The sequence below is a fragment of the Staurois parvus genome, unplaced genomic scaffold (assembly GCF_062004578.1).
Source record: "Staurois parvus isolate SC_StPar_1 unplaced genomic scaffold, SC_StPar_1.0 ptg000131l, whole genome shotgun sequence".
In the NCBI taxonomy this organism is placed as follows: domain Eukaryota; kingdom Metazoa; phylum Chordata; class Amphibia; order Anura; family Ranidae; genus Staurois; species Staurois parvus.
The window spans coordinates 12,748,527-12,760,662 of NW_028317927.1; the positions used below are offsets into that span (position 1 = coordinate 12,748,527).

At 40.7% G+C, this 12,136-nt stretch overlaps 1 protein-coding gene across 1 annotated transcript in view; it reads left to right on the top strand.

The window, feature by feature from the left end:
* Window positions 1-1,681: 1,681 nt before the first annotated feature.
* LOC149466400 (cysteinyl leukotriene receptor 2-like) overlaps window positions 1,682-12,136 on the top strand; it is a 36,747-nt gene continuing 26,292 nt past the window's right edge. Inside the window, exons 1-2 of the mRNA XM_089672633.1 lie at window positions 1,682-1,791; window positions 1,880-1,932. The gene's annotated coding sequence lies outside the window, so the exon portion shown is untranslated. The remainder of the gene's footprint in view (window positions 1,792-1,879; window positions 1,933-12,136) is intronic.

The following is a 12,136-nucleotide window of genomic DNA, read 5'->3' on the forward strand; positions in this document are numbered from 1 at the left end:
TTATAAGCAGATGCCAAGAGCACCTCCCCCCACTTACATCATAGGTTAAAATCCCCCACCATCAAAAGTCAAGAGTCCCCGCCCTCCCTTACATCACAGTGTACCCCGCCTTACCTTGTGCTTCTGTTGGGAAGAAGCTGGAGGCAGAGCTGGAAAGCAGAAAGTGCAAGGTCTGGAGGAGGACCAGAGGAAGACTGGAGTCAGCCGCCGGATCTGCTGAATGCAGAAACCACAAGAGCAATGATGGGGAGGTCATAAATAAACATACAGTGCTAGTAGAGAACTATAGGCATATATAAGTATCAGTCATCAAGACTCATAAGAAATCAATCATCCAAATCATAAAATAAATGACAATGCAATATGGTTAATGCAGATAAAATGCCGTATAGGTAATCGTTATGTAAAATGACGCTCAATGGTGTTACAGTGACACGTGCAAACATCCACAGTTGGCGTAATAAGGTGCATACAGTGATGGTAGCAGCAAAAAGCAAGGCAAATTGCAATATTAGTAGATGGTGACAATCTGTGTCCGTGTTCTTATAAAGGTGATGGGTGTAGATTGCACTAACCAGAAAGTGCAATTTCATGCGCATTAGAGTAATAAAACCAACTCCTGGTCATCCACATCTGGGAACTGGAACACCGTGGGGGTCATATGGCCAACGTCAGCTAAGCAGATAGCACACCATCAGGGTCTCCAGGTACCAGGGATACACTCTTCTCACCAACAGGGGGAGCCAACTTCACCAATGATGCAGAAGTCACCAGGTCACCAGGATTTGCCTTGGTGGGGGGGAGGCTCGAGAGAAACGAGCCAAACACAGAAAATCCCAATAGTGTAGTACTTTTATTTTTACAGAGGGGGAGCATACAATTACAATGCACTCACATGCTGTAGCCTGGAGCTGACAGGGGAATCAAAGATGGCCACCGGCTGTCCATGTGGGCCGTGCGGAATGACGTCACAGGATAAAGGCACCTCCCTAATGCGTTTCGTGCCCATGCACATTATCAAAGGTTATCTCCATGTTGTTTGACAAACATCCTATGCTACTAATCATTTATGGTTATGTGGCACCTTCTGCACTTATTTTCTGTAATCCTTCCCTTTTGTATGGTGCAATTTTCTTCCTCATTGTCATGTTGTTTTCCTAAACTCTTCTGCATGCAATAAAGATACTATTTGTGGATGCCAGGTGTTAGTTTAGCTATTTGAGATTGGCTACAGTGATTGTCTTTGTTATACTCAGGCCATGCATAGAGGTCCCAGGAAGGGATAAGTCACTTTATGAACTGGAGTCAGAATAACCTGAATGGAAGAAATCTGGGGAAAATGTGATAAACTTGATTTAAGTCATTTTAATTTAGCAGTTCACTGGATGATTGTATTTATTTCTTGACGTTCCACAGAAATGTCCACTTTAGGGAATACTGTAGCTTTCATTTTTTTTTTTCTATTAATGAACAGGATGTGCCCTCACTAGTTTTTTCCCATAACCCTTTAAATTAGTGTTACCTCCCCTGCTGTCTTTTTTTGGATGCAGACTTTAAATTAAAATGAAACTTTGTGGTATTATATAAAAGGAATTGCAGCAATTTCCTCCCCCCAAAAAAGGAAGCTGACACATCTGGACTGATGATAGATATATAAGTATGTTAAAAAGTGCTTTCCTCATTTTTGTTTTTCTTTATCTCCTAACATTTAAAGAGCATTTGATTTTTAACAATTGAGCTAAACCATCGCTACTTGAGGAATACTTTCCAAGGAGTCACACAGTTTAGAAGGTTCAGCTTCTGCATTTCATTTAGAAACTTTTAAGATATTTTGTTTTAATGTATCACTTAACCACATAAATGTTTTCTCTTTATAAAGGTCTTTCTAGTGAACAATAAGGCACAGCCCGTTACTCCCACAAGAGGGCACAAGTAAGTCTGTCATTTATTTAAAGCATTACTGAGAAGCTGTTTCTAGATAATACCAATGTTCCTCTAATGCAGTCTTTCCATCATTATTCAACTGCTAATTTTTGCTTTTTTTTGCCTCTATGACCTCATCTTTCATTATTACATTATATTTTTAAAATTTAAGGTAAATGGCAATTTCAGTATTTTTGTGGATCTCGATTATATGACTTTATAATGACCATAAACAAGACAACATTAATCTCCCAACTGCTGCCTCTAATGAGAGATAAGTGAGGGATTCAACCCACAAAATCGGCATAAACTAAAGTATTAGCTTTGTGTATATTGATCTATTGAAATAATGTTATTTTATTTACATTTTTACTTTTTTGTCATGCTGAAGGTGCAGTATTATTTCTCATAGTTTTCAGATAAGATGAGATATTATTTATTTATTAGTCACAAGATATTATACTGTGTATCTTGTAAAAGCAGAACAGGAACAAAACAGGTGCAAACTTTTAACAGACGGAAATCAATCCTGCAATTACATACTTCTTTGTTTTAATAAAAACATGTGAAATACTTCCTGTGAAAAAATGTTAGGGCATGGAGAAGCTATAATTAATAAATCTTAACTACAACAGACATTTCATTCAAGCTATTTTCTCAAAATGATAGCTGTATGAGTTTACATAGGAGCTCAAGTATTTTTTTTAAACAAGATGTAAAACTTAAAAGTCAAGGGAGATATAATACATCACTGGGAAGCACAGTGGCTAAATGGTTAGCACTTCTGCCTGGCAGTACTAGGGTCATGGGTTCAAATCTCAACCATGGCACCACCTGCCTGGAGTTTGCATGTTCTCCCTGTGCCTGCATGGGTTTACTCCAGTTTCCTCCCACCTCCAAAGACATGCTGGTAGGTGACTTGGCTCCTGTCTAAAGTGGCCCTAGTATGTGTATGAATGTGAGTTAGGGACCTTAGATTGTATGCCCCTTGAGGGATAGGGACTGATGTGAATGTACAATATATATGTGAAGTGCTGTGTAAATTAACAGTGCTATATAAGTACCTGTAATAATAAAATCAGCTTATTATATGTTGCATGGGCTGTTGGAATGTAACTATATATCAATGATTTTAACCACTTCCAGTGCGGGCCAATTCTGACCTTCTTCTTCTACATGTAAACCACTTAGAACCCACAAACATTCTATATATTTTTAAGCAGAGGCCCTAGAGAATAAAATGGTGGGTGTTGCATACTTTTATGTCACACAATATTTTTGCAGCAATTTTTCAAATGCAATTTGAAAAAAATACACCTTAATGTATTTTAATGCACAAAAAACAATATAATACCCAATTGTTTGGTAAAATATAAAGATAATGTTACACAGAGTAACCAGCTACCAAACATGTCACGCTTTAAAAGTGCGTATGACTGGAATGGCTCCAAACTTCAGTACCTATAAATCTCTATAGGCAACGCTTTAAGGATTGGAGTAACATAGGAGGTCGGGTGCTAGAATTATTGCTTTCACTCTGACATTCATGGTGATAACTAATGTGTGGTGCAGTTGGTGTTTACATATGTGTGTGGGACTGATGTGTGCATTCGCATTTGCGTGTGAGCATGTGGAAACGGGTGCACTCTAAAAAAATTTTTCACTTTTATTGCTATCAGAAGGGATGAACAACAACCCTTTGTGATATCATTGGTGGTGATAGGTCCCCTTTTTGGAGAGATCTGGGGTCTATTAGACCCCATATCTGTCTTCTGCCCTCCAAAGCATTAGGTCAAGCCAAGATTGGTTTTATGTGATGCTTTTACAAGCTTGTTTATATGAGAATGAAACCAGAAGTGACAAAATTTTTGTCGCTTCCAGTTTCTGGCATCACACAGTGGGAGGAATGACATCTGTTCATCTCACTGTGTATAAGGAACTGGATGCAGCCAGTCGCATGCTTTGCAGTCTCCCTGAAAGCTTGGGGACCCCCTTCAACTGCCTGTAAAAGTAATCCAACAAATCTTTAGCTGCTCAGAGTACTTTTATTTTGTTCATCATCGTCAGCTCTTGGTGAGAGTTAGAGTATGTATTGTTTTGTCTGGGCAGGGTAATTTTGGGCAACTTGGCAGTGGACAGATTTTAGCACCCATCTATAATGCCATATGTACCCTATTACCCTGGCCAGCAGACTCACAACACTAATACTAGGCCATAGTTTCAGTGTGTATGAGCAGCTGTAGGGAGAGCATAAGTACATAAGTATAGATTAGCAACAGTTAGCACACCGTGGTTTATTTTTGTGAATTGCAGTAGTTGGGTAAATTCTATTGTGTGCCTCCATGTTCAGAGGTCTTCACTTCACAAAAGTCCTAGGACTACTATCTGTGTCAGTGACAAGATGGATTGCTAGTTCTTGGGCAATCACCCTATATGCTCTTTGGTGTTGTTGTTATTATTGGGAGCTTTACCTTTAATTTTAGTTTGTGCTTGATTTGAAGGCAGCATGCTCTTTTTCTCTACTAACCCCCCCCCCCCACCACCACCACCAGAACAAGACTGCTTTTTTTCTTTAATAAAAAAAAGTAATAGTGGTCTTTTGTTTTGGGGTGGTTATATAGTTTTCATGTTTGAGAGTATCTTGGTATGTATTTTATGTTGACAGAACGAATTGTTTTTTAGAATGAAACTTAACTGTATCTGATCCCTACAAACTAGGAACTATTTAATTCTGTCTTAATATTCAAAGCAAACTCACCCATCCATCCATGTCTCCATGTTTTTATTTGTTTGAAACCCTGAAACTCTGCTCTAGTAGCTGCATTTTCTTTGTAGCAAGCCACTTAATCATTTGAATGTAAAAACAAAGTGCAAAAAGAGTGTGTATCAAAACCACCTAATTTCAACCGCAGCAGGAATTATACCCCATCAATTTCGGTGGCTGTAGCACTCGCCAAACATGACCCATTCATGGGGATGAGGCTGTTCTGCAACCACTTGCAATGCATGTGTTTGTGAAGGGTGCATGTGGCGATCAAGGGGTTAAAGCAGGCAGTGAGAGAGTGAAATAATGCCTCCTCACCACCTGTCAAATGCTCACAGAGTGATGTGAACACGGAGTGCTCTTCAAAGACTAAAGCTTGTATGAACAAGCCCTTACTGAATCCCCATATCCCCAGAGTAAAAATAAAATTTAGGCAAAGGCCTCAAGGCAGAGGCAGTGTAATTTCCACAAGCAGGTTCTCAATGACAAAAGGGCGGTGAAGCCAAATACAGCATAAGCATACAGCTACATTTCCTTGACCAGATTGGCAAACTATTCCAGCCAAAGTACACAGAGGAGGCTATTGGCTGGCTGACAAAACCTACATCATCCCCCTTCCAGGCACAGAGCAGCCACTATTCAGCCAGAATTGTAGAGGAACTCTTTCTACTACCATACCCCTTTGGTCATTCAATTTCTGGCTTGCTGCGGGAGGAGTCACAAACAGAAGATTTTAGTGATGCACAAGTATTTCTCTCTACTTTAGGGGAGGATTGGTGATGGCAAAGGGAGTTGAGTACAGAGAGACAGAGTGGGTTAGTACTCCAGAGGCAGATACACTCTAGGTGATGTTAAACTTTCCTGCCAGTGGCCAGTATTTATACAGGGCTTAACTCCTTGATGTGGCTAAAACAAACTTTAACACCCAGACCCAATTTTGCAACTTGGACATGTGTTAGTAAAACTGTACATATTGTCACAACTACTTTGTGTATCCAGGTGGATCATACCTTGTTTTTTTTCAGGACAAATAGAGCTTTCTTTTGGTGGTAAATGGTAAACGATATCTCCTGATTTGTTTTTAATTATTATTATTATTATTGTTAATAAAGGAAACCTGACCCAAAAAATATTTTTTTAAAATGCAGCTCTATATTTCTTGCAATTACCATAACTTACCACCAGAGAACAACCCCCCAAAAATTCTCTTGCTCCTGACAATTGCATTGATACTGCAGATGTGTACGTTATTTGTTGTTTGTACCCATAGTAGGGTCCAAAATCTATTGTACGCATTTTCCTTTTTTTAACCTACGTAAAACACACTGACACTGATACTAATTAAAAAATTCTGTATTTTAGGGTTCGTTCACACCATATGTGCATAACAACTGATGGAAACTGACTTCAGATTTCACTTGTGCAGACATCAGTTTACATCAGTTTTCATGCACGTTTCAATAAGTTTAATACACATTGCAGATTCACATGCAAAAAAATCTGCATGTGACACTAATGCTGTGGTGTAAACAGGACATATAGAGAATAATTGATTTTGTTGTGCCCTTGCAGAATGTGTGCAGAAAAACTGACGTCTCTGCACCATGGTGTGAATGCGGCATTAAAAAAATCCTACCTAAAATATGCTGACCCTGATCTTTGACACCAACCTTTGCCCCTGACCTTGACCTCTGCTCTGACCCTTACCTTGACCCTAACACTAACCCTAACACTAACCTAGATCAAACCTTGATCTAGCTATTTTGTTTTATATATTTTTTTTCTTATTTTTTCATATATATATATATATATATATATATATATAATAAAAAGGCATAAAGTATATGTGCATAAATACATTATCCAAAGTATCCAGAGTATATACTGTATATCTCTTAGATGGCAATTATAAGGTAAACTGAAGAAAGGCAAAACAGTGCATATTGTAACCCTTAGGCCTGGGTCACACCTTTTCTGTTTAGGTGCGTTTTTCATGTATTTGTATTGAACTCTGCTGTATGTAACACACGTTTTAATAAAATCACATTAAACATGCAACAAACAAGATTTCTTTACACCACCACACCTAAAATGCACTATTCTGAATGGGGACTGAATATAAAACTGTGTGACAGATGCTCACTTGGTTGACATCAAATAAAAATAACATTTCCAGAGCACTACATTACATATTAATAAAATAGTGCCCACACCCAGCTCCTTCTTAAGGTCGATGGAGTGTTAAGTCTATATATTTTGTATGTCTCTTGAATACGTAATGCTTAGAATCATTCAGAACCAGCTAGTGGTAGACTAGATTGAATAGTTTTAATGGCAAACACCTCCAGACCATGAATACATGTTTTGTCTTTCAGTGTAAAGTGGCCAGGAACACAGTGATCTAATAGGCGTTTATAATGTTTCTACGAAAGTCTTAGTACTTTTGCATAGGCATCTTATAGTGTAGCCAATGTATAATAAGCTGCAGGTGCAAGTGAGACCATAAACTACATAGTCGATGAGGAGTAAATAAATTGTTTATTTGGATGTTTGTACCTTGCTATCAGAACAATTTTCCAGGACATGTTTGATAAATTGGTACGTAAGACACTTCAAGTGTTCGTGAAGCTTTGTATTTTTTAAATTAAAATAATAAACATGTTTAGCACCCTCTAGTGTGCTACTAGAATAGCGTAGTATATTAGAGGTAAAATCCATTGTGTGACTCATGGTAGTTGTGTGGGTCACGTGATTAAGGTTGGGTTATTGCAGGCCAGCTGGATGACTCTACAGGTTGTGGCTCTATCGCCTCCTCCTGACTCTGGAGGACCATAGAATCTTCCAGAGGTCAGTAGGAAGGAGGGGTGGAGGGCTAATCTGCATATTCATGGAAGCATCCAGCCAATTTCAGGTTTGGAGGCCCTGGTAGAGTGGTGGACTGGCCTATAAGTATGGGAGAGTCAGGCTGACAGAGGAGCCGGGTGGAAGATGGAGTGCTGAGGAGATTGTTAGAGTCTAGTAGGGGTCCCTTAGGTCCGTGGCTCCATAGGGGGGAGAGAAGACATCCTTGCATGTAGCTACGAGAAGTGAAGTGATTTTTGAGAGGCTGCTAGTTCATTGCCTGTAAGGGGCAGCTGCTACTGATCCGCATCAACTGACGGCTTTCAAGAAAAGAACACTCCAGGATCTGATTTTACATAGGAGGAAAGTGTCCCCTTTCCGATGTTTTAAGCCAAATTGGGCATCCCATAATCCCTATTACCCAATCCAAGTTGGTATCCCCTAATAAAACAACAGAACCAAGTTCATGGACTGGTCGCTGCCTTTGGATGCAAGGCTGTGTGAGAAATACCTGTTGCCTGGCTGTGTGGAAGGCAGTTTAGAGATACCTACAACACAGTGGTCCTCAGGAGGGTAGCGCTACACATGTTATACTTATCTGCTCTGTGAAATGGTTTTGCACAGAGCAGCCCCGATCCTCCTATTCTTGGGTCCCCTGCCTAGTGCTTGCTATAGGGGCATTCATGCATGCTTACTCCCAAGCCCTGCTGTGTGTGTCCTTAAGACACTGGCTTTGATTGACAGCAGTGGTAGCCAATGGCTCCTACTGCTGTATCTGAGCCAATGAGAAGCAGGAGAGCCTCAGCTATGGTACACTTCGCTGATTCGAGATTGTTTTTTTTTTACCTTACTGCATACACCACTTTCAGTTTCTTTCACTGAAAGTCTCCCAGTTAGTTAGCTAGCAGAAAACTAGTCAGGTTTCTTGGGTTAACAGGTTTCACGTTTCTTGGTAACTATTTGCTCAAGTGCAATTTTATTTTAATTGCTTTAAGGCTTTATAAAAATAATTTTGGGCCTGGTAGATAAAACTGGGCCCTACTTGGGTAATAACATATTCTATTTTTTCCTTAAAGAGGAACTTCACTCCCCCTGTACATTTACTTTCCACTCATACCTTGTGTGCTGGGTAGTCCTGAAGAAACCTGCACGCCCAGGAAATCTAGTGTTGCCTAGGAGAGGAAGGTGGAAGCTCAAGCTCTTTTTTTGTTTTTGTAAAAATAAAAAATAAAATATTTGCAATTGTGTTACAGGAGAAGGGACAGGCCATACTTCTGTAAACAATAAAATGAGAGTAAAGACCCACTTGATGCTTTGAAATGGGTTTTAGTAATGATATGCATATTGCCATGTGTCATCTCGAAATCTAAGAACATTAATGTTTGTTGATCAGCAATGTGGGTATCAGATAATCCAAAAATGTAGTTACTTCAGTGGTGATCAAAGGTAATAATAGTGTAAACTGGGCCATTCCACATAATGATTTTGTCATCTATGTAAAAACAGTGGAATATTATTTGTGAGGCATAGAGGTTATTGTTCCAGGTGTAAGAGTCCTTCCAGTGGTCCATGGTTAAGTTAGCTTGGCTGGGTGTATAACTTGCAACCATAGCAGTGCCATATGTCTGCAAATAAAATTTAGGAAGGAAAAATAGTTATGTTCTAAAGTGTATTTTGTAAAATGTAGAAGGAATTATGCTTGACTGTAGCGTGTTTCCTAAATTATAGATTAGTGCCTGAAATCCCATTTCATAAAGAATAGAAGTATAAAGGAAACTTACAACTAGAGAGAGAAAGATAGTACAGTGCATGTAGGTTAATAAGTATAGCATGAGTCTTATTATGTGGGGAGAGATCACAATCGGCTGTAAGAAGTGAACAATGTAGACAGAGAGCATACTGGTTAAGCAGTTCATATTAGTGATTATGGGTCTTCCTGGTGGCTCTTTTGTATTTTCTTGCACCCTAGGTAGGTGCTAAGGCGATCACAAAAGATAAAAGCCCCCTAATATTTTGTGGTAAAGCCATCTCTTTTCGTGACAATGCCATCACCTACTAGGCTAGTTGTAGCAGGTAAGGGTGGACATACACTCACCGACCACTTTATTAGGTATACCTTGCTAGTACATGTTTGGACCCCCTTTTGCCTTCAGAACTTTGTGGCATAGATTGAACAAGGTGTTCCTCAGATTTTTTGGTCCATATTGACATGAGTCACTGTTGCCTTTCTATCTTGTTTACACCACATTCTGACCCTACCATCTGAATGTTGCAGCAACCAGTCTGCCCATTCTCTTCTGACCTCCAACAACAACAAGACATTTCCATCCACACAACTGCTGCTCACTGAATCTTTTCTCTTTTTCGGACCATTCTCTGTATTCCCTGGAGATGGCTGTGTGTGAAAATCCCAGTAGATCAGCAGTTTTTTTGAAAAGCCCTTCTGGCACATACAACCATGCAACGTTCCAAATCACCTAAATCCTTTTTCTTCCCCATTCTGACGCTCGGTTTGAACTTCAGCAAGTTGTCTTCACCACGTCTAGATGCTTAAATGCATTGAGTAGCTGCCATGTGATTGGCTGATTAGCAATTTATGTTACCAAGCAATTGAACAGGTGTACCTAATAAAGTGGCCAGTGTGTGCACATGGATTGAAACTCGATCGGTTCAGCAGAGACTGTCTGAATTTGAATCATTGGCCCTGATTCACTATTGGGCGTGGGCGCATATTTATGGGCTTAAGCCCAATTTTCATGGGCGTCTGTCATTTTTTACCCTGCAACCTAATTCACTATTGAGCAGAGCACATAAGCAGATGCCAAATCTAATTCACAAAAAGACACACGCCCGAAATCAGACTCACAAAACAGACTTGCTAAGAAGCAAGTCTAAAACCATGAAAAATCACTGCAGAGACATGTTCACTTAGAAATTTGCTTTGCCAAATATCAGGACTTCACTTTAAACAATATCTGCTATTTCCAAAAAAATTAAAAATGTGTTAAAAATCGTTTTTTTCAAGGAAATCGACACAGTAAAAATCTAGAAGCCCGTGCAGTGTCTTTGGCAGATACAACTGAGCATGTGCAGAACACATTTTAGACTTCTGCCATGGGCGTTTGCTTTTTAGCCACTGACTAATAGTGAATCTGATTGTGGATTCCTCTGACAGCCGGCACTCGCTCGCGTCTATTGTGTTTAATAAACAGCACTAAGCATATCTTCATGTAATCTAACTAGATTTCCTTAGTTCTAGTGATTCTATTTTTGTTTCTTATCCTTTATAATTATTTCTGTAATGATTTTACTTATTTCAAAGGTCTAGATAATATTTATTTTGACAGCTGAATGTAAAAATAAAGGTCCACGATAAAAAAAAAAAAAAAAAAACATCGTGGGTCCCCCCTCTCATCCATACCAAGCCCTTCAGGTCTGGTATGGATATTAAGGGGGAACTCCATGCTGAAATTTTAAAAAAAAAACAGCGTGGGTCCCCCTCAATATCCATACCAGACCCTTATCCGAGCATGCAGCCCGGCAGGTGAGGAAAGGGGGGGGACGAGCGAGCGCCCCCCCCTCCTGAACCATACCAGGCCACATGCCCTCAACATGGGGGGGTGCTTTGAGGCAGGGGGGGCTCCCCCCCCCAAAGCACCTTGTCCCCATGTTGATGAGGACAAGGGCCTCTTCCCCACAACCCTGGCCGGTGGTTGTGGGGGTCTGCGGGCGGGGGGCTTATCAGAATCTGGAAGCCCCCTTTAACAAGGGGGCCCCCAGATGCCGGCCCCCCCCCTACGTGAAGGAGTCTGCGGTAGATGCTCCCGCAGACTCCTTCACAAAAAAAAAAAGTGTGGTGTAAAAAAAACACAGTACAGGGTCTTTGACAAGTCCTTTATTAAAACAATGTCCCCCGAAGTAGATCCAACATCAATCACGGCGGCGGCGGCAGGGACCCGAAAAAAGGAAAAAAAAAAAAGGTTCCGCTCCCGTCGGAGGCTTCCAGCCTTGTGAAGAGGCTAGCTGACAGTTCTTATATAGGTATGGGGCGGGGCCAGCCGGGCACATCATCCCCGCCCCTTACCTATTTGAGAAATGTCACCCTGTCTCTCCACTGAGGCTAACTAGCTGAATGCAGGAGACAGTCTGACATTTCTTATATAGGTATGGGGCGGGGCCAGCCGGGGACATCATCCGAGTGACCCGCCCCATGTCACATGCTTGCTGTTCCCGGCTGGCCCCGCCCCATAGCTATATAAGAAATGTCAGACTGTCTCCGGCATTCAGCTAGTTAGCCTCAGTGGAGAGACAGGGTGACATTTCTCAAATAGGTAAGGGGCGGGGATGATGTGCCCGGCTGGCCCCGCCCCATACCTATATAAGAACTGTCAGCTAGCCTCTTCTTCACTAGGCTGGAAGCCTCCGACGGGAGCGGAACCTTTTTTTTTTTTTTTTTTTTTTTTTTTTCGGGTCCCTGCCGCCGCCGCCGTGATTGACGTTGGATCTACTTCGGGGGACATTGTTTTAATAAAGGACTTGTCAAAGACCCTGTACTGTGTTTTTTTTACACCACACTTAGTTTTTTTGTGAAGGAGTCTGCGGGACCAT